Source organism: Euleptes europaea, chromosome 1, assembly GCF_029931775.1.
Source record: "Euleptes europaea isolate rEulEur1 chromosome 1, rEulEur1.hap1, whole genome shotgun sequence".
Classification (NCBI taxonomy): domain Eukaryota; kingdom Metazoa; phylum Chordata; class Lepidosauria; order Squamata; family Sphaerodactylidae; genus Euleptes; species Euleptes europaea.
In genome coordinates this window covers 7,907,515-7,930,378 of record NC_079312.1, presented here as the reverse complement: position 1 = coordinate 7,930,378, position 22,864 = coordinate 7,907,515, and the positions used below count along the sequence as shown (strand labels likewise).

Sequence of the window (22,864 nt, the reverse complement as noted above, 5' to 3'; positions counted from 1 at the left end):
CAACAAATCAGTGGAATTTAGATCAAATCAAGCCTGAAGTGACCGTAGAGGCTAAAATGACTAAACTGAGGCTATTGTACTTTGGTCACATTATGAGAAGACAGGAGTCACTAGAAAAGACAATCCTGCTAGGAAACGATGAAGGCAGCAGGAAAAGAGAAGACCCAACAAGAGATGGATTGACTCTATAAAGGATGCCACGGCCCTCAGTTAACAAGACCTGAGAAGGCTGTTAAGGATGGGATGTTTTGGAGGACCTTGATTTACAGGGTTGCCATGAGTTGGAAGCGACCTGGCGGCACTTAACACACACAAGCTGAGCACCACTGGTGAAGTCCTTTCCACACTGCAGGCATTTAACACTTTATCCCATGAGAGTTCTCTTGTGCGATGTAAGTTATGAACGGCTGCCAAAACTCTTTTCACATTCTATGCATTTAAATGGCTTGTCTCCTATGTGGACTGTTTGATGTATAGTAAGGGTTGAGCTCCGACTGAAGCTTCTCCTACATTCCATGCATTTATACGGCTTCTCCCGTGTGGACTCTTTGATGTAGATTAAGGCGTGAGCGCTGATTGAAGCTTTTCCCACAGTCCAGGCATTTATATGGCTTCTCCCCTATGTGGATTGTTTTGTGTACTTTAAGGGACTGGCTAGAAATGAAACTCTTTCCACATTCCAAGCATTTATACGGCTTCTCCCCTGTGTGGACTCTTTGATGTATAGTCAGGTCTGAGCTGCAACTGAAGCTTCTCCCACATTCCATGCATTTATATGGCTTCTCCCCTGTGTGGACTCTTCGATGTACCTTAAGGCTTGAGCTCTGATTGAAGCTTTTCCCACAATCCAGACATTTATATGGTTTTTCCCCTGTGTGAATTCTTTCATGTGTTTTAAGGTAATGCTTGCAAGTGAAACTCTTTCCACATTCCAAGCATTTATGCGGCTTCTCTCCCGTGTGGATTCTTTGGTGTATAGTCAGGTGTGAGCTCTGACTGAAGCCTTTTCCACACTGCTGGCATTGATAGGGTTTCTCTCCAGAATGGATTCTTCGGTGGGAAGTCAGGTGTGCACGCTGATTAAAGCATTTCCCACATACTGTGCACTGGTACGGTTTCTCCCCTGAGTGGATTCTCAGATGGGAAGTGAGGTATAAGCTCAAACGGAAGGCTTTCCCACACGCCAAGCAAACATATGGTTTCTCCTTTGTGTGGCTACTCATATGTGAAGTGAGGCATGAGCTCGAACGGAAGGTTTTCCCACACTTCAAGCACACATATGGCTTCTCCTTTGTGTGGATTCTCTGATGGTAAGTGAGGGCTGGCTTCCAACGGAAGGTTTTCCCACACTTCAAGCACACATATGGCTTCTCTTTTGTGTGGATTCTCTGATGGGAAGTGAGTCCTCGTTTGTGAGTGAAGTTCTTTCCACACTCCAAGCATTTATATGGTTTCTCTTTTGTGTGGATTCTCTGATGCTCAGTGAAGTGTGTTCGCCGGTGGAAGAGCTTTCCACATTCCAAGCATTTATATTGTTTTCCCTCTGAATGGATTCTCTGATGCAAAGTAGACGTTGTGTTACTCCTGAACCTTTTCCTACACTCTGAGCATCGGCATGGTTTTTGGCCTGTGTGGGTGCTTTGATGGGAAGTAAGGCTTTCCCTCAGACCAAAACTGTTTTCACACTCTGAACTCTCAGATGGTTCCTCCCTCATATGGATTCTCTTATGAGAAGTGAGGCTGACGAGCCTACTGAACCCCTTACCACATTCAGAGCATTTATAAGTTTCATACCCTGTAGAGATCCTCTGATGGGAAGAAAAGTTGGATTCGCATCTCAATATTTCTCCACTTTCAGAAGGTTCATTCCTCCTCTTTCCCTTGTGATTCTTTTCTTCGGCTGGCTTTGTGAGCAAGCTACTGGCCTGGAAGACAAAAGACTGACCCCCTGACTTCTCCCCTTTGTTTTCCTGCTGCTTCCTTGACTCTTCTTGATTCCCAGAAGGCTCTTCCTCCACTTCGTGGCTGGTTGTTTCGAAAGAAACCCCACATCGTTCTCTATAATTCTCGTCAACCTTCCTGTTACCTGAAGAAGAAGAAGAAGAAGAAGAGTTGGTTTTTATATGCCAACTTTCTCTATCTTTGAAGGAGAATCAAACCGACGAACCCTTCCCTTCCTCTCCCCACAACAGGCACCTTGTGAGGTAGGTGAGGCTGAAAGAGTTCTGAGAGAACTGTGATTAGCCCAAGGTAACCCTGCAGGCTTCATATGTAAGAGTGGGAAAACCAACCCGGTTCACCAGATTAAAGTTTGCCGCTCATGTAGAGGAGTGGGGAATCAAATCCGGATCTCCAGATTAGAGTCCACCACTCTTAAACACTAGCCCACACTAGCTCTGGTTCCACCTGGTGGAACAAAGCTGTCTGATTAGAAGGGGAAGTAAGTCTATAATCTGGAGTTAGAACAGAGTTAATCGTTTTGCAAAGTGAATGCAGACCAAGTGATTTTTTCCATTTTAATTTGGTTTCTAAACTGGCCATGGGACACAGGCAAATTTGGCTCTCTTCACCCGCTATTTGACTCCCTGCAGTAAACCAGGTGATACACACTGTTGGAGTGTATCAACAGAGGTGTAACATCAAAATTGCAACATGTCATAGTTCCGCTGTACACTGTATTGGTCAGGCCGCACCTGGAGTAGTGTGTGCAGTTCTGGAGACCTCACTTCAAAAAGGATGTGGACCAAATGGAGCAGATGCAAAGAGAGCAATGGGGATGATTACAGGCCTGGAGACCAAACGCTACAAGGAAAGGCTGAGGGAGATGTTATGCCCCTGTTGATACACTCCAAGATCAGATTAGCCATTTTTGCTGCTGCTTCATGCTGGCTGCTCATATTTAGTTTACAGCCCACCTGTACCCCATGATCTTATTCACACACACTGCTACGCAAAAGTGTATCATTGTGTATATATTCTTCTTTATGGTTACAATGGCTTATTTCCTTGACAATCAGTAGATCTCCCCACCCTGCAGCTACTCCTCATCTTTCCTCAGACCTATCAACACTTCCAGGCAGATGGAATCAAGGTCAAGGTCCAAGACTCACAAATCTAGATCAAAACTGAGAGGAACAGGACTGTTTCAGCCTTCCCATCCCACGCGAAATTTTATGAGGAAGGAAAGGTAAGTGGAACTGTGGGAGGTATCCTAGGGTACATGAGCTCCCAGCCTGAAGGATTGTTGCTATTCAAAACATCTAGCTGCTCTCCATGGAAACCCCTCCATTCCCAGCCAACCAAGGTATCCAGCACACATCTAAGCACCCACCTGCCGACTGCTTCTCATCTTCAGAGTCTGGGGGAAATGGTGCTTCACTTTCCTGTAGCCAGGAGATGAGGCCAGGCTTGGGAATTGCTTTGGAGGAAACAAATGGACTAGTTACTACAAAAGAGCCATGCATTCTTCTGTCATCCATTTCTACATTCACCTTCTAAAAAGCAACAAGAAAGAAGGAAATAATTGGTTTTCATACCCTGCTTTTCTCTACCATAAGGCACCTCAAAGTGCCTTACAATCGTCTTCCCTCCTCCCCCACAACAGCCACCTTGTGAGGTTGGTGGGGCTCAGAGAGCTTTGAGGGAACTGTGACTGGCCCAAGATCACCCAGCAGGCTTCATATGGAGGAGCAGGGAATCAAACCCGGTTCTCCCAATTAAGAGTCCACCACTCTTAACCACTACACAATGCTGGCTCTTGACACCAACATGGTTCTTAACCACCACACCATGCTGGCTCTCTTCACCAACATGGCTCTCAACACAAATACCTTTTAAACACCAATATATGAGCATGTAACAAAAACCACCACAGATGCCTAAAAGACTCCATCTTCAAGTAGGGCTACTGTTCATGAAACTTGGCTAGACACGCCAGTTAGGAATCCAGTTTTAACTAACGTTTTAGTTTAAATTATATATTTAATTATAGTTCAAATTATATATGCAAAATGTTGTAAGCCGCTCTGAGCCACGTAGGGCTGACACATAGGGCTGATGGAAGGGAAATGGCGCTGATGTAGGCAGGGTCTCTAGAAACATTGGGACGAAGATGGAGGAAACCTGAAAAAATGGGCAATTAGAGGACACTGTCCAATTTGGAAGCCAAAGCTGCACAAAACGTTAGCACGGAGGTAGCCCTAATCAACGTCCAGTCAAGGATGGGGGAATTATCTAGTTACATTCAGAAACTGTAACGATTAACCAGATAAGGCCTCTGTAGCTCCCAGCCTAGCTGGATAAAGGCAGTCCAGTGTGGCACTTGACATGTCTGGTGCTAGAGCGGATAACTGCAACCTGTAAATCTGACTATTAACATACTAACTTCTGACTATTAATATACTGTTAGTCCTTTTGTCGCAGTTCGTGCCTTTCAGTGCCTAACTCTTAGAAAGGACCCCTTCCTGAGAAGGAATATGTTATCTTATTCAGCTAGACACCTATTAAGCAGGAATCAACATTTCTTACCTAACGTAAGCTTTTTCTTGAGATGCGCCAATAAATTTATGAAAAGTGGGTATTCTTATTAACCATTTATTTCACATAAAATATATACATGTGAAAGTTCACACAATTCATAAAACATGTCATAAAGTACAAACATTATGATTCTGTTCATATATGCAAGCAATCTTAAAACAGTCTCTATTTCTTTATATTTCTCTGTATAAGAGTTCAAACGTTAAACCTGTAATGTCATTTCATTCAGGAATATATCAGTTACAGAAATCCTGTAAAATATGATTAATACAATGGGAAAAGACTTATTATGTTAAAAGCATCTTAATTCAGAGTATCTAGAATAAAATATAAAACAAGACTTTGCTTAGTTATGTCATTTCCAAACCTCTCCATCTTATATGCTTAGCTTAGGGAGATTTGCAAAGGTCCTAATTCATGTTTAGGATATTTACCGGTAAACCTTTTTCTATGAGGACATAGTTTTATTCCAATGTATCTCTTCAGCATATGCAAAGGTCAGAGAAACCTCTTCATGTAAGAGCTGAAGTCATAAGCTCTTAAAGTAGTCCATGAAACTCACCTGTTACTAGTCCTTGTAAGGCCTCTGATTTATTGTTAGGATCAGGGAATCTATGTGTATGCAAAGCTGAAGTCAGTCAGTGCTTTGTAGCTATGTGTAGCTTTAATATTCAAGAGTTGTACTTAAAAACAGTTCTGAGGTCTCTCTGGTTATGCCAATATTAGAGAAATTTGTATAGGAACATATAGTTCCATGTAAGAGCACAATAGCTCTATATACATCATGTAATCTGTGTAAGCACTATGTGAGTACTATTACAGACTACAGAGGCTCTCCTGCCATTTTGGAAGACCTCTGGCATCTGCTCAGAGAAAGTTCAGAATTCTCTCTGTAGTCTAGAGAAGATATCTGACACAAACTCAGAGAATTAGCTTTTAGTCCTATATTAAGGAGAATATCTTCATGCTTACTGGGAAGCTGAGCAGGACTTGATAGATCTTTGTGAGACTCCATTAATCCTTGTTAGAACAAATGGGTTCTCAGTGTTCCAAATATGGATAGATCCAATACTCTTAGACCCCACCATAAAGTTAGTAGGAATTCTAAGAGCCTCCAATATATGGAGAAGTCTGCAAGCATTCATTTCAGGCATCCAGCCTTAGCAAGCCATCTTGAAATGAATCTCCCTCAAAAGGAGTCTTTCCCATTTTCACAAGAAGGTTTGTGAAATGTTAAAGGTCTCAGTTAGCATCCAAAACATACAAGATTTAAACGCTTAAAGAGACCCCTGCTTTAACTCATGCAAGAGTCAAAGTCCCAAGTCTTTACATCTCATGCAAGACATGGAGAGAGTCATGTCAGATCTGCAAGGTGTCAGCCTTCCAATAACTCTCTAACTTTCTGGCTGTCAGGCTCTATCTTATATACCCTTTAGATCAGTATGTATCTGAACTAGGGTCAAGGTGCTCTCGCATCCCTGGAGCACAGGGTTATGGTGCCCCTGTACCCCTGGAGCGCAGGGCTACGATGCTCCTGTACCTCTGGAGCACAGGGCTTCTGTAGAATGTACCTGTAGAATGCAGGCTCCGTTATTCTCCCTGATGGACAACATTTTTCAGCATTGTCTTGTCAAGCATACAATATGGAGAATAGTTTATTTCTCTAGGTTAGCACTTCTAGGAAAGCTTTCTCTGCTAACCCATCAAGGCTTGTTTTATCTCATTACATCATAGTTCTCAGTCAGCACTTCCACAGGATAGTTTGAACAATTCCCCACTTCACAGGGAAGCTAGATAACTCCACTCTTTGCTTATCTGACCTTAAGAGAGGTAAAAGCTCCCAGACAAGAACAGTATTAGGGTACAGAGCTAGACCCGTGCCTTTCTTAGAGGAAGACAGGTCAACCTACCCTCTTGGGAACAAGCATTACATCAGCATTTCAGTTCAGGGAGGCTTCTGCAACCCTTATATTCTTTACATTTGAGCTTTATATGAATTTCTATTCATAGCAAATTTTATATTCTATTTGCTATTTTAACCTTAGACTGTGACAATTTCTCACCTTATTGGGATGAGGAAGGATATTTAGGATCCATAAAATAATTACCCATAGGGCCTGGCCTTTAGACCACTTACCCATTAAAGGCATTGGAGAGAGAGAATGTCTCAGTGTGAATCACAGAGTTGGAAGGGACTACCAGGGTCATCTAGTCCAACCCCCTGCACAATGCAGGAAATTCACAATGACCTCCCCTCCCACACACACACCCCAGTGACCCCTACTCCATACCCAGAAGATGGCCAAGGTGCCCTCCGTCTCATGATCTGCCTAAGGTCATAGAATCAGCATTGCTGACAGATGGCCATCTAGCCTCTGCTTAAAAACCTCCAGGGAAGGAGAGCCCACCACCTCCTGAGGAAGCCTGTTCCACTAAGGAACTGCTCTAACTGTTAGAAAATTCCTCCTAATGTCTAGATGGAAATTCTCTTGATTTAATTTCAACCCATTGATCGTCCGGCCTTCTGGGGCAACAGGAAACAACTCGGCACCATCCTCTATGTGACAGCACTTCAAGTACTCGAAGATGGTTATCATGTCCCCTCTCAGTCTTCTCCTCTTCAGACTAAACATACAATTGCCAGTTCTAACCGATACACTGTCAAGACGGAAATTACATTCATCATCCATTTCGAGGGGATGCACAATTGTCATGCCTGTTAAAATGGGAGTTTGGGATTCAACAAATGACATTGGTCAGGCTGAAAACCTCATCGCTGACCACGTATGTCCAACCACTTCCACAGCAGATGGGAGGACATTTTTATACAGAAATAAGGCTATGTTGTAACAGAACCATTCTGGAACGCATTTCAACAGACGGAACAGGTTGGTGGACAAGACTGGTGGTGGTAGAAAGTGTTATTAAGTCACAGCTGACTTATGACAACCCAGTAGGGTTTTCAAGGCAAGATATGTCCAGAAGTGGTTCGTCATTCCCTGCCCCCACCCTGTAGACGCATAGCCTCCCATCCAAGTACTCACCAGGATCAACCCTACTTACCTTCCAAGACCAGACAAGACTGAGCTGACCTAAACTATCCAGGTCAGGATATGGACATCACAACTAATACAAACTACTTGTTGCTATTTGTTATCTTGCTGTCACTGCATTACATTTCTACAAAAATAATACCATATCTCGCATTGCCTAACCTGTCATATTTAATACTTAACACTTGTTTCAGATGTCTGCTAAACGAGTCCTATAAATAATAATAATAATTTTGTGCCATTAAGCTGCAGTCAGCTCATGGTGAGCCAAAGACCGTGGGTTTGTCAAGCCAAGAGATGAGCAGAGGTGGTTTCCCATTAACTTCCTCTACACAGCAACCTCAGTCTTCTCCTTGGTGACCTTCCATCCAAGTCCTATATCACTGTTTGTTAGCTGTCTCTTCATCCTATTGATTGAACTGACTGGCACTCTCTAATCTTCCTTGAGTTTCAGTGAGAATGTGGACAATAAATAGCTCATTCCCAGGGATTCCTCATTACCAATGCTGATTTCGCCATGCCTGCTACACCACTGCATATCACACCTAATCCAATCACCCCTGCTAATGTCATTTACCTGCTACTGACATTTACATGCTATAGCCATTGGGTGTCTGAATTCACTCTTCTCCACTTAAGGACAGACAGACTCACATTCTAGCTGTATGTGAAGAGGTGAGCTGTAATTCACGAAAGCTCATACCCTGTCCGAAATTTTGTTTGGTCATTAAAGTTAAGTCTTTAAGGTGCTAAGTCTTTTGTTTAAGTCTATAAATTTTTTTATCGAATCTTTACTGGACTCTTGCTCTCTTCTATTGATATGAATAGCATAAATAATCCAAGTAGCAATGGGGGCAAAAAATCACACCTTCCACATCTACCAAATCACGATAAAAGGGATCCTCACCCAGAGAGGCCACGTTCTTGTAATTCTCCACCATGACTTCCCTATACAAAGCTCTCTGGTCGGGATTCAGCAGCACCCACTCAGCCTTGGTGAAACGCACAGCCACCTCCTCAAAGGAAACCGGGCACTGGAAAAAAGAAGACACTTATGCCTCACAAATAATCCACCCATTCCTGTCCAAACATGCTTTTGCTCACCATCTGAAAACAAACACATGCGAAGCAGCCTTATACTGAATCAGACCATTGGTCTATCGAGGTCATAACTGTCTGATCAGACCAGCTGCAGCTCTCCAGAAATGCATGCCTGGAATTGAATCTGGGACTTTCTGGATGCTAAGCAGATGCTCCACCTCTGAGCTACAGCCCCTCCTCAAGCAGCTGTGGATATTGAAAGAGGAATACCTGAAAATGCGGTCTTCTGAGTAAGACCCTTGCAGGGTCCTTGCAAGCAGTAACATCATTTTAAACGCAGTAACGGTTGGTCCATCAAAGTCAGTAATGTCTACTCTGACTGGCAGTGGCTCTCCAGGGTCCCAAGCAGAGTCCTTTCACATCACCTCTTACCTGATCCTTTTATTATCTTTAGATGAGGGACCTTCTGCATGCCAAGCAGGCGCTCTATCACCGAGCCACTGATCCTCCTCCTCTAGATCCTTCATGGAAAGTTCTTGGTACCCCAAGGGGGGAGTTCTACCTTCAGAGAATACTTGACACACCATAGAACAGGGGTGTCAAACTCATTTGTTACAAGGGCCGGATATGACATAAATGTCACTTGGTTGGGCTGGGCCATGTCTCGCCAGCCCAGATCGACAGGGGAGGGGGTGGCTGCCTCGGCTGGCTCATGGGCTGGATCTGGCCGTGGGCCATATGTTTGACATCCCTGCCATAGAAAAAGAATAAAACCTGCCTGGGGAGTGTATGGGCACTCCCCTTTTGATTCATGGGAGAAGATCAGTGAACTGCATGGCCTCCTGAACAGGCTGCTGTGTTACCTTGCCGCTATCAGAAAGCCTTGGACATTAATTTTATGTATTTACGTCAGCATTTTTCACCCCTTTGCTCTATGGAGAAATCTAATGTAACTTACCAAGAAAGGAAGACTGCAAATTACAAAAAAACCAGAAATTGTTCCCTTCCAGCCCTGCATTAAAAAGAAGCACCAAGCTGATCCTGTGATTCATCCCTTACCTGAGCTGAATGCATCTTAAATGTTTCCACTCCGCCCCAAATAAGAGATGATCTGGAACCTGGCTCTCAGTCTCTTCCACTGCCTGTGAGGGATACAAATTCATCTTTATTTGTTTACACTTTGCCTTTTTCCCCAACAGGGATCCAAAGTGGCTTATATTATTCTCCTCCATTCTGTCCTCACAACCCTAGGAGGTGGGTCAGACCAACAGGGCACAAACGGCCCAAAGTCAGCCAGCAACCTTCTGTGGCAGAGTGGAGATTTCAACTTGGACCGCCAAGATATCCTAGTCAAACAAACAAACAAAAACACACTGCCTCTTATAGCTCAGGAAGATTCTTAAACTCCCTTTGTTTTTTAAAGAAGAGGATATTCTTTCACCCTCCCAGTCTGTGCAGCCTTCCTTCCCAATGGGGACTTTTACAGTTTACTGTTTACAGTTTACACTGTTGTCCTCTTCTCCAGTTTATCCTCACAATATCCTTGGTGAAGTAGGCAACACTGAGTGTGTGTTACTGGCCAAGGTTCCATGGCAGAGTGGAGATTCGAACCTGGGCCTGCAAGATCCTAGTTTGACACACTAACCACTTCTTACCTCTTTTGACCTTTTTAGAGAGAGCAGGAGAGAAAGAAAGAGAATTACCTAAAAAACAAGGCCTGCTGTTAATGTTGGACAGGTCCTGATTCTCATAGACAGTTGATGACTGATAAGTTCGGCTGATGAATGCCAAAACAGTTCAGTATTTGGCTCCCTCAGACATGTTGCCCATCACTGGGTCTCTGTCCAAAGAAGAGATAGTTGTATGGAGGCCATTGGCTTTCCCTACCTGCCAGAGAGCAGATCACCCTGGAGGAGAGTCACAAACAAGGACAGTGTAATTTGAAGCAAAGAGTGTTTCTAAAAGAAAAAAGAGGCCTCTGCTGGATCAGACCATCCAGTCCAGTCTCCTATTTCTGACAGTGGCTATGCAGACACCTACAGAGGAAACCTGACAACCTTCTCCACTCATCACCTAACACATTTTAAGTAAACTACCTTGGAACATGGGGGGTCTATTTCAGTGTTTTCTTAAGCTTGCCAGGAGACACAGCAAATCTATCCTCGCGATCTGACAAGTAGAACAAGATTTGGAGGAGGGGGCAGCTCAGATCTTGTATTCCTTGTGTAGACATTTTGGCTGATTCGCAGAGGATGAAGAGAAGTAGCATCTGCCAAAATTCCCCTCATCTGCACAGCAATGGAAGGGACAGGAACCCCACTATGTCCTCAGGCTCCTTTTTCATGGAGCAACCCTTTAAATTCTTACACACACAACGTTCTCTTTCTGGCCCCCAGTGTGGATGGGAAGGGAATAATTCCCCTTGGAAGGGCTGCACAAAACTGGACAAGGTGGGGGGGGGGGGGTCTGTCGCCATACCCTCCTGTCTAGAACATCATATAACTTATGTTATTATTCACAGCTGCATGATTTTTATTTTTTATTTTATTAGATTTATACTTCCCCCTTTCCCAGCCAAAGCCGGGCTCAGGGTGGCTTACAACGCTTCAATACAATGACATACAATCATATACAAGATAAATTTATAAATTTTACTAGGAACCTTTTTTTTAGATTCAAACATTATCATAGCTTGTAATTTGTTCAATGATTCCCTGACATCACTGAATGTTGTAATCCATTTGTTGATTGGAAATTTTTTTTGTCATGTTTGTAATTTATCCTTGGTCAGAGTAAAAATACGCATAACCATACATTAGCAAAATGCAACAAAATAAGGAAAAATAAAAAAACAGATCACAATAAAAAGAAAGAAGAAATTAAAATGCTTGCAGTTACTAAAATGTAAAACAGTCAGTTATTTGCGGCTGCATACATATTACCGATATATGAAGTCACCTCTTATCCTAAGTTCCTGGGACTAAATAAGGAAAAGAGGAAGACCCAACAAGAGACGGATGGACTCTACAAAGGAAGCCACGGCCCTCAATTTGCAAGATCTGAGCAAGGCTGTTAAGGATAGGACACTTTGGAGGACATGGATTCATAGGGTCGCCATGACTTGACGGCACTTGACACACTGTCAGCAAGGGCATCCATTCGGGCCCCGGATAAGCAAGCTCTGTGCTCGGCATTAGCGTTTCAATAGCCATCCGCTGTGAGCTAGCTGGAGCCGCAGGGCTATGCCTGGGAGCCCAAGAGATCGCCCAGTCGTTTACTAGTCAATTTCACCAGTATGTCTGGTAATGGGTAATCACTGGCAAATACTTCCTTATTGCAAACTTGTATTCCTTTCCTATTCAGGACAGCTCTGCTGCATCTCATCCTTTTGTGTTCCGCCATTGTGTGTGCAGCTGACTTATGGCGACCCCTTTGGGGGTTTTCGAGGCAAATACTAACCAGGGCTGACCCCGCTTAGCTTCTGAGATCTGACGAGATATACGTGTAATCAATTCTATTGTATTGGTTCTTGTAGGTTATCCGGGCTGTGTGACCGTGGTCTTGGTATTTTTTTTCTTGGCAGCCCGGATAACCTACAAGAACCAATGAACTCAGACCGTGAAAGCCTTCGACAATAGTTCTATTGTATGTTCCCTATAAAGATGACCAGTATTTCCCCCATCTGTATTCTGACCTTAGGACCTACTGAACTCGTTTTGCTTTCTTAATAAAACTTTTAACTCGCTGCACCGTCTGGAGTGAAGTTTACTATTACTGATATGCAACGAAGTCTTGGCACACACACACACACACACAAATAAAGAATGGGAAAAGGGGTATTTTAGACTGCCAAGAAAATATATTCAGATTTCCAACACCATAAAAAAGATCTGCACCACTCACTTGATTTGCTGCAAATCTAATCTGATCATTTAATTTTCCAAACAAAGCTATGTTATGCAAACACACGTGCCAGGCAGTTTTTCATCAGATTGCATCCTCCACCGCCCCATTTCTATCTCTCTCTCTCTCGCTTTAATTTCTCCTCCCCCTAAGAAAGACACCCCCCACCCACCCCATTGCACCTTAAAACTCTGCGTCTCCAAACAGGGTTTCTAACTGCAACCTCCACAGCTCCCGTTCACAGGTCTTTGCAAAATGAGAAAGGGGCTGGAGCAGGAAGGGGGGCCTGCAAATAACACCCCCCCGCCCCCCAGTTTCCTTCCTCTCTAGGCACTTTGAACTCGCCTGTTTTAACCATTAGAGCACCTAACTCAAAAGCTCTGGCCCAGCAGGGATTTCCCCTGGGCTGGGAAGCTGCCTCTTCCTGCAAAGGGAGCCAATCAGGAGCCGCGGAGACCTTCCTGCCTCGCCCCCCCCCCCGTGGGAAAGGAGCCGGGGATCTTCCCACGCAGGCCAGCAGCAGCAGCAGCAGCAAAAGCACCAACTCCTCCTCCTACACACAGCCGGTCGCTGCAAAAACCTGATGAGTTTTAAAATGCATTTGGGCAGAAAGGGAGTTGCAAGAAAAGGAGGGGGAAAGTGGAAGTGCAAGAGGGGACTTCAGGTATTGGTCCAACAAAGTATTTATTGAACTTCTATAACACAAAGGAAAGTCAACAGGTCCTCCTGCTTGCTCCATCTCCCTCAAGTCTCCTTGTAACTTCCTTTTTCGTTGCTCTTCCCCTGTTCCAATCCCTTAATTAAGATTACATTTCACTACAGGGACAGTGGGTTCCCCCCTCCCTATTTTCCCGGGTTTTCTAGTAGGGCTGGAGATCTCCCGGAATTACAACTGGGCTCCAGAAAACGGAGATAAGTTCCCTTGGAGCAAATGGCTGAGTTGGAAGGTGGACTCTATGGCATTCTACCTATCTATCGAAGTCCCTCGCCTCCCCAGGATCCACCCCGAAAAATCTCCAGGTATTTCTTTGAGCTTTTTTTTTTTTAAATTGCTTCAGGGGGCCCCTCCAGGATTAGGGACCCTGACGCTTACGTATCATCAGTTTCACAACTGATCCACCTCTGGGGGAGGGTGCAGAAGAGAGATGCTGCAGTTCTCCAGGAGGATGGAAAAGGCTCCTCCTGATGTCCTGGCAGCAGAAGGCAAATTGTATCCTTGTGAACCCCTGTGAGTCTGCCTGAGCATGCAGTTCTAAGGGGCGAGCTTGTATACGAGCTGCTAAAAGTGTTTTTGACCAGTGCTGTAAACAGCCGCGCTTTAGGTTGCAAATCTGGTGGTTTTGTTTTGTTTTGCAAAGCAACTACTTTGGGGGGAGCTATGAAAAACCTGAACAGATCAGTATGATGAATGAGGCCCCACCCCGGGTGGGCCATCCCGATAGCTCCATGTCCTCGCCATACTTTGGGGGGCGGGGGGCCTCTGTCCCCGAGGAGTAGCCCCTAAAGTGGAGTTTGGCCAGATTTTCCTCCTAGAAGGATAACTGTTGTCAGCACAGTTGCTTCCTCCGGATCTTCCTCCTCCACTGCTGCTATCTAGAATATTATGCCAGGATGCATCCATCACGCTCAAGAAGACCTCTTCATTGGCAGGGGGTCTGAAGGCCTGTAGAGTCTCGCCTCCATTGCCACCAGCCTCCAAATCAGACCATCTTTGCCTGGGTCTAACGTGGGGGGGGGGGAGCTTCCCATTTGTTGGAGAAAATAAAGTCCCCAAGGAGAAAGGGGGCCTCTGCTTGCCAGCTCCCCTCCTCCTTCGGGGCTCCCACGAAGGCCAGTGAATCTGAGCCAGGGAACAGGGGGGCTGGAGCCTGCTTGGGGAAAGGCCGCATCTCCCGCTTCCAGAGGTTAGGCGGGGCTGGGGGGCTGGGGGGGGTCCTCCAGCTTCCCCAGATGTTCCCCCAAACGTTTCCGGCCTCCACAAGCAGCCCAGCCCAGCCCAGCCCAGGCAGAGTGGGCGGAGGGCTCCCCCTGCCGGCCGTCTCCGCCCCGCAGAAACCGAGGCCAGCGAGTCCCACGTCCTAGAGGGGCCGCCGGGGAAGCCCGTCAACTTCCTTCCTTCCTTCCGGCATGCCCACCCGCCCACCGTGGGAATGGCGGCCTTTGTCGCTCTCGCCCGTCAGCTCCTTCCGGGTGAGTCCAGGGGGGATCCGGGGAGGGGGGCCGGGGCCGGGGGATGTGGGGCGGGGGTGAGAGGGAAAGGCCAGGGAGGTCAGAGGCGGGTCCCGATCCGAGAGAGCCCCCTCCGAAGAGCCTCGGGGGCTGCTCCGTCTTGCGCCCCTCTTCCCCCCCTCCTCTCTGCAAAAGGATGTGGGGGGGGGGGAGAGATGCAGCCCCCTTCCCTGCATCGCGGAGGCCTCGCGAGTGATCCAGATTTGTAGGGAGGGTTGGGAGGGAGGGAGGGGCCGGGGAGGGTCTGGGTGGGCCCTCTTATGGGGGGTGGGGGAGAAAGGTAGGGCCAGGCTCCGCTGTGCTGGACCCAATGAGTTGCGAAAGGAAGGGGAAGCAATGAATCCCCTTCCCCCGCAGCTCACCTACGCCTTCCTGGGCCAGAAAGAGCTGCTTTGTGCTAAACAATGACGTCCCCAAAGGGCAAAAAGCCAGGGATTAAGACCCGCAGGAGACATGAATACGAAAGGGCCCTTCTAGCCACTTTAGACTGGGGCAGGAGCTGATGGGCCAAGGTTCAGGAGGGGCAGGAGAATTTTGCCCCATGCTTCTTGGCAGCCTTGCCCCAGCAGGCCTTTCCTTCCCTCCCTCCCATCAGGATCACAGGCACCGCAGCCATCTCCTTTGCTCTTTGGGAGACAGTTGAGGCGATACGGGACATGGTGTATTAGATTATGAATCAATCCTCTTCTATATTAGATTTTATATCTAATCCCTGCTTTGTTTACCCTCTGCCCTCCTGGGGTGGAATGTTATGGGGAAGAAGGCTGACAGGCAAGGTTCCTTGAGAAAATGCCAAAGGGAGCTGGTGTAACGAACAATATGCATCGATAGATAGGCTGACCATACTTCCTTGAGACAAAAACGGGACATTGGGATGGCCAACACGGGACAGGGGTTAGGTAATATTCTGTAATCATGAACAAGCAAGATGATTAAAAAATGTTTTATTACCGAAACGTATTGAGCTTCTTCAGTGACAGAACCCATACAAAAAATTAGGTAGACGTAGAGGGGGACTGGCTAAAATCAAATTGAGAAATTTAAAAATAATGCTGTTATGTTATACTACATACAACGTTTCACTATATTTCAGTTGTTTTAGCTAATCACTATATTTCTCAAACCAAGAGCTAAAATGAAAATATGTTTTATGCTCCTGGGGCCACATTTTCTCAATATGTCCCAACTATACAGCAATAGGAACAAGAGAACATGGATGCCCTATTCAGAAAAATAACGTGCAATAGGAAAATATAGGAAATATCCACTCTAGGAAATAAAAGTATTTAATTGTAATAATTTTATATAATTTTACAGCAACAAGATAAAAATGCACTGCTGATGTCATACTGCCCTTGTACAAATCTGTGGTGAGACCACACTTGGAATCCTGTGTTCAGTTCTGGTCACCACACCTAAGAAAGGATCTTGCAGAACTTGAGAAGGTGCAGAAAAGAGCAAACAAAATGATCAGGGGACTAGAGCAACTGCCCTATGAGAAGCAGTTAAAACGCTTAGGGCTGTTTGGCTTGAAAGAAGGCAGTTAAGGGGCAGACTGGGTAGAGGTCTATAAAATGATGCATGGGACAGGGAGAGTGGACAGGGAGAAGCTTTTCTCCCGCTCTCATAATACTAGGATGTGGGGTCATCTGCTGAAGCTGGAGGGTGAGAGATTCAAAACTGATAAAAGGAAATATTTCCTCACACAATGAGCAGTTAAATTGTGGAACTCTCTGCCCCAGGATGTGGTGATGGCTGCCAACTTGGAAAGCTTTAAGAGGGGAGTGGACATGTTCATGGAGCAGAGGGGTATTCATGGCTACTAGTTAAAATTGATGATGCATACCTATTCTCCTCTGAGGCTCCAGGCGTCTTGAGCAATGAGTTATTTTCCTTGATCCATCCGGGGAAGGCAGGACTAAAATCAAACTTCCTGTCTTCCTGGCGGGAAAATAGCCTGGAGCAGCCCAGTTTCCTCCTGCCTTCGTATGGGGAAAGTAGGTTTCTGACGCAGCTCTGCGCTCAGTCAATATAGTTTAGCCTTAGTTCTTTTCCTTCCTGTCTTATAATTTCTAATTCTATCCTTTCTAAGTCCCCTGTGTTCTCTACCCTCCCAACTTTCCCCGTGTGTATCTCTAACCTTCGGCTGGGTGTTTTTTCTGTTAGCTGAGGGGATCGGGAGGGCGATCCAAGATGGCGGACGCCATTAATCCTCGGGAGGACGATTTGTTATCTGTCGAGGATTACCAGCTAGGACTGGTACAATCAGCACAAAACCTCCCTAATTCTCCCAACGGCTGCAATAGCGAGCCCTTAGGGAACAAGATTGAGAACGCGCTGGCAAGCGCGGAGGCCGAGTCACAGCAGGCAGCGCCTAATAAGGAGCGAAAGACCGCGCCGGCAAGACATGGAACCGGGAGGAAGAGGCGCGGTTCCAAGCCTGCAGGCACTTCAAAAGCGATCGGCCACAAAATGAAAGGGAGAAAAAAGCCTCCTGCTTCCCCTGCAGCCGCAGCAGAGAGATCACCCACGACTAGTTAAGCGGTTGTCTCCGCGTTTCCAGTGGACGCTTTCTCCCGGCCTGGAGTTGGTAACGTACCCCCCCCCTCTCTTGAAGAGGCGGGAAGCCGCCATTTTACTCAACAGGAAACCGATGATATGATAAATTATGCACTGCAAAGGCAATGGCAAGCCTTCCAGGCTTACCAATACAGGATTCCTCCCCCTTTCCATGGGCGGGTCCCCCTCTTCCCCCCTCCCGTGGGCTCTCCTTCCAATTCCTTTTCTCAATGTTCTAGGGACAATTCAGGGGGAGAACCCGGCCCGAGTCAGGCGAATCCGGCCCAGGTTCAGGCTCAGGCCTCTGCTCCAACACAATGGCCAACCAAGGCCGCATTAAAATCCAAGGGCACTGAAACCCGTTCTAAACAGTTGGAATCTTCCTTATCCACTGAGTCAGATCCAGAGCTAGAGGAGGGCGAATTTGACTCCGATGACGAGTCCTCACATTCAGATGAACAACCCAATAGGCTCTTCAATGGGGAAGACTACCAGGGCTTATTAGCCAAAGCAATCCTGGCCTTAGAATTAAATGAACCTCCCCTGAGGAAAACGTTCCTAAACTAAAACAAGGGGTTAAGGAATGTTTCCCACGTAAGAAAGCCTCTAACAATGTAGTCCCTTTTCCCTACCTGTTTTCCAGAACGGTCAGGGAGGAATGGGATAATCCATCAGCCACAAAACAATTAAAAAGCTTTACTCCTTGGCACCACATGCTATGTCATTGCTTAAAGTACCTCTCGTGGACGCTCAAGTAGCTGATTTACAAAATCCAGGTCTAGTACCAGAGGATGGTGTGGGTACGCTGAGGGACCAGCTTGACAGAAAGTCTGACTCCCTAGCCAGAAAAGCCCATGAGGCTGCTGCCTTATCTATTCAGGCAAATGCTACCATGTCTATATTCGCGAGAGCCTCCTTCCTATGGGTCAGGAAATTAATCCAGTTGGTTCCAGATGACAATATCAGAGTTATTGGTGGCCTAGAGAGAGTCCTAAGCGCAGTCAGTCTAATGGCTGACGCCTCATTAGACTCTGTTTCTTTCACGGCCCGCTCCATGGCCTCAGTTACTGCTATCAGACGGGCCCTCTGGTTAAGAGTGTGGCCAGCGGACTTTAGGGCCAAAACCACCCTTATGGCATATCCTATTCAAGGGGAAAAGCTCTTCGGAGAAAAGTTTAAAAAAAATACTAATTGAGACAAAAGATAAGAAGCATGTCATGCCCCGGCAGTTACATAAGGAACAGAGATCCGTTAATTACCAGCCCTTTCGTTCCTTTCGCCCCTCTAACAGGGGCAGACCAGAATATAGGAGAGGATCATGGAACACTAACTTTCGATCCTTCCGCAGAGGCGGCAGGTTCCAAAGACCTCAAAGCAATAACAGAACTGACAAAGGAGACAAGTTCTCCAAATCCAGCACCCAGTGACGCCCAGCTCACGGGCATAGGGGAGAGACTTCAATTCTTCAAGAATGTGTGGTTGGCCTCCAACCCCGACAACTGGGTTTCCAGGATAATAACAGAGGGTTACCTTCTGGAATTCTCAACCAAACCACGAGACCGATTCATCTCCCCAATTTCTCTCAAGAGGGAGAAACGAGACAGAACATTCAGGGCCATTCAGCATCTCCAACATATCAGGGCCATAGAGCAAGTACCCATGCAGGAGAGACATCAAGGGGTCTACTCCATATTTTTCACCGTCCCGAAGAAAAACGGGGACTGGAGAGCCATTTTGGATCTCAAGTATGTAAACAGGAGAATCATTCGCAAACATTTCAGAATGGAGACGCTCCGCTCTATAGTGGAATCCCTATGTCCAAACACATTTATGACAGCAGTAGATTTAACAGAAGCGTACCTGCATGTCCCTATCCATCCACATCACAGACGCTCTCTCAGGTTTGCAATTGGCCGGCTCCACTTTCAATTCAGGGCCCTCCCATTCGGGTTGGCTTCCGCCCTGAGGGCCTTTACGAATATCCTCGTGACCATTGTCGCGATCATCAGACAGGACGGAATCCAGGTACATCCGTACCTGGAAGACATCCTGATCTGTGCCCAATCCAGGCCTCAGTCTCTCCAACATACATCCATGGTAATGCAGTCTCTCCAACGGCAAGGGTACTTAATCAGTTTCAAAAAGAGCTCTCTCACACCCTCTCGCTCCCTGATTCACTTAGGAGTCCGAATAGATTCTCAGGCAAATACCTTATCCCTTCCCCCAGAGCGAATTTCCAAGATCATCACCTTGACATCCGCAGTCATAAAAGCACGATCAGCACGCCTAATGCGGCTGGCGAGACTCCTGGGACTAATGATCTCTTGTATAGCAGTGGTCCCATGGGCACGCTTTCATTCAAGACCTCTAATATGGCTACTAAGGTGCTTCCAAAAGGATATAGCCAGGAAAAGGGACAAACTTGTCCCTCTTACCCAGAAAACAAAGCAGGGATTGCTATGGTGGAGACACAAGTCAAATCTACAGAGAGCCAGTCAGTACATCCATGACGAGCCATTACAGGTGTTCACAGATGCCAGTCTGGAGGGGTGCCACCCTCAACACACGCATAGCCCAGGGGCGATGGTCACCACACGAGACAAAGCTCCACATCAATATTCTGGAGCTGAGAGCAGTCAGATTAGCCCTAATGGAATTCTCCGATTCCCTCCGAGGGCATCATGTCCTCGTGAGGACCGACAACACCACTACAAAGGCACACATCAACAAACAGGGAGGGACGAGATCATCCTCCCTACATCTGGAAGCAGTGGCACTGTTCACCTGGGCACAAATACACCTACATTCGATCAGAGCAGAACACATAAAGGGAGCCCTCAACGTCCAGGCGGACTGGCTCAGCCGCCAAACCGTAGACGAGGGAGAGTGGTCTCTAGAACTAGATGTCTTTCAGCTCGTTACTTCCAAGTTTGGTGTACCACAGGTAGATTTATTCGCCTCAGGCGAAAACAACAGACTACCAAGATTTTTCACCCGCTACTTCCATCAGAAGGCGGAAGGGACAGACGCCCTCACCACTCCATGGCCCACGGGCCTGATGTATGCCTTTCCCCCTCTACCAATAATACCAAAGGTGCTGAGAAAGATACAGAAAGAAAGAGCCAAGGTCATATTCATTGCCCCCTTCTGGCCCCACAGACCATGGTTTGCAACACTTCTACAAATGTCAGTGCAGGAACCCTGGAAAATCCCAACACACTGGGGAACACTTTGGCAGGGGCCCTTAGTACACCCAGACCCTGCGTGGTTTTGCTTAACCGCATGGCTATTGAACGGGGACTCCTCTTAGATAAAGGTTACTCACAGGAGGGCGCAGACACTATTATGGAGGCGTGACGTCCAAGCACTCAGCGCATAAGCAATGCCTCCTGGAAAGCTGGGCAAGGAGAAAAAAGATCGACCCGTTGAACCCAGGCGTACAAGGGGTTCTTGAGTTCCTCCAAGAGGGAGTACGTCTAAAACTATCAGCCTCTACCTTGAGGAGACAAATAGCTGCAATTGCCACAGTAATCCCCACCTTAGAAGGATTTTCCACTTCCAGACACAAGCATATAGTAGCCTTCCTGAAAGGGGTGTCTCAAACCCAACCACCGGTCTCACACAGATTTCCGTCATGGAGCCTTAATCTAGTTCTTAATGCACTGACATCTGCCCCATTTGAACCTTTAGACTCAGTACCCTTAAAACTCCTGCGTATGAAGGTCCTATTCTTGGTAGCCATCACCTCTGCTAGGAGGGTTTCGGAAATTAGGGCTTTGTCTATCAGGGAAGGTCTCTGTGTCTTTCACAGGTTCAAAGTGGTCTTAAGGCCGGATCCGACCTTTCGTCCAAAAGTAAGCTCCTCCTTCCACTCCTCTCAAGAAATCAACTTGCCTTCCTTTTGTCCAAAGCCCTCCTGCGCCAAGGAACGCGCCTGGCATTCCCTAGATCTTAGGAGAACGCTTAAAATATTTATCCGTAGGACAGCAGAATTCAGGGAATCGGATTACTTGTTCATAGGCATTTCCAACCCCACTAGGGGCAAACGCATGTCAACAGCGGCAATCAGCTACACTCTCAGACTCTGCATTGTTGAGGCTTACAAGGCCACCGGTACGCCTGTTCCGGAGGGCATAACCGCTCACTCCCTTCGTAGTGCAGCAACCACAGCCGCCTTTAACAAGCAGGCTCCACTAGAAGAGATTTGTAGGGCAGCAACCTGGTCCACGGTCTCTACTTTTATTAAGCATTACAAAATCAACACATGGTCTTCCGCACAAGCATCCTTCGGCTGAAGGGTGTTACAACAGGTTGTCTAGGAAGTTTCTTTGCCCACCCTTTTGGGAGCTCTTGAAGGTCCCATTGCTCAAGACGCCTGGAGCCTCAGAGGAGAACGGAGCCTTGAATACTTACCGTGAAGGCTCCTTCTCTCCTGAGGCAAAGGGCATCTTGCCCACCCATAGAACGAAACGGACATTAAGGGAAACTTCATTCAGCATAGGGTACATACCAAAAAGAGTAGCAGTAACAACTATACTATCTAGAATTGTTGGGTTATATATTCTGCTTACGGGATGGTGGGTCTCTTCGCCTTTCTATCCCTCATGTACTGTTGTCATTATCTGTACGTTATGTTCAGGTTGACTATGTTATCAGTTTTCGGTTGTAACTCCTGTCCAATGAGCTAGGTTAGTCGGGAACTGGGCTGCTCCAGGCTATTTTCCCGCCAGGAAGACAGGAAGTTTGATTTTAGTCCTGCCTTCCCCGGATGGATCAAGGAAAATAACCCATTGCTCAAGACGCCTTTCGCCTCAGAAGAGAAGGAGCCTTCACGGTAAGTATCCAAGGCTCCGTTCTCTCCAGGATCAGAGGAGCGTGCCTATTATATTAGGTGCATTGGAACACAGGCAGGAGAATGCTGCTGCATCATCTTGTTTGTGGGTTTCCTAGAGGCACCCAGTCGGCCACTGTGTGAACACACTGCTGGACTTGATGGGCCTTGGTCTGATCCAGCATTGCTTTTCTAATGTTCTCCTAATATGCAACAAGGAATTTGAAGCCGAACATAGAACATGATCAACTGTATTCTGAGTGTTCAAGTAACAGCAGAATTAGGCACCTTAACGTGGAAAACCACAACTAAAACTGGCGGTGTAGCCGAGGCATTTTGTGTCCCACGTATTCCACCCCTGGGGCTGTCAATCTAGTCCCAAAACACTTCTGCTAGTCCCAGGGGCTGTCATTCCACTCTTGGGGGGGGGGGGGCTGCCATTCCAGTCCCAGAACACTTGGGCTAGTCCCGGGTGCTGTCATTCCATCTTGGGGGATGTCATTCCATCTTAGTAGCCAGCCGAAGCCCCCAGGACAGATTGGCCCAAAGTAATCAGAGGAAAGCTTGTAACATCTTTAGACAGGCAGAAACTGTTAATGTTCCCAAGGAGCCAAACAGGCATATCTAAAAAAGCTTGGTATGCAACATAGCCATATGCTATTACAAACCACGAGAAATACTTTTGTCCTGATCCACCAGGTATCTCTTT

General features: G+C 46.6%; 1 pseudogene; it reads right to left on the bottom strand.

The window, feature by feature from the left end:
- Positions 1–397: 397 nt before the first annotated feature.
- Positions 398–1,715, bottom strand: LOC130480652 (zinc finger protein 665-like; annotated as a pseudogene).
- Positions 1,716–22,864: the final 21,149 nt, after the last annotated feature.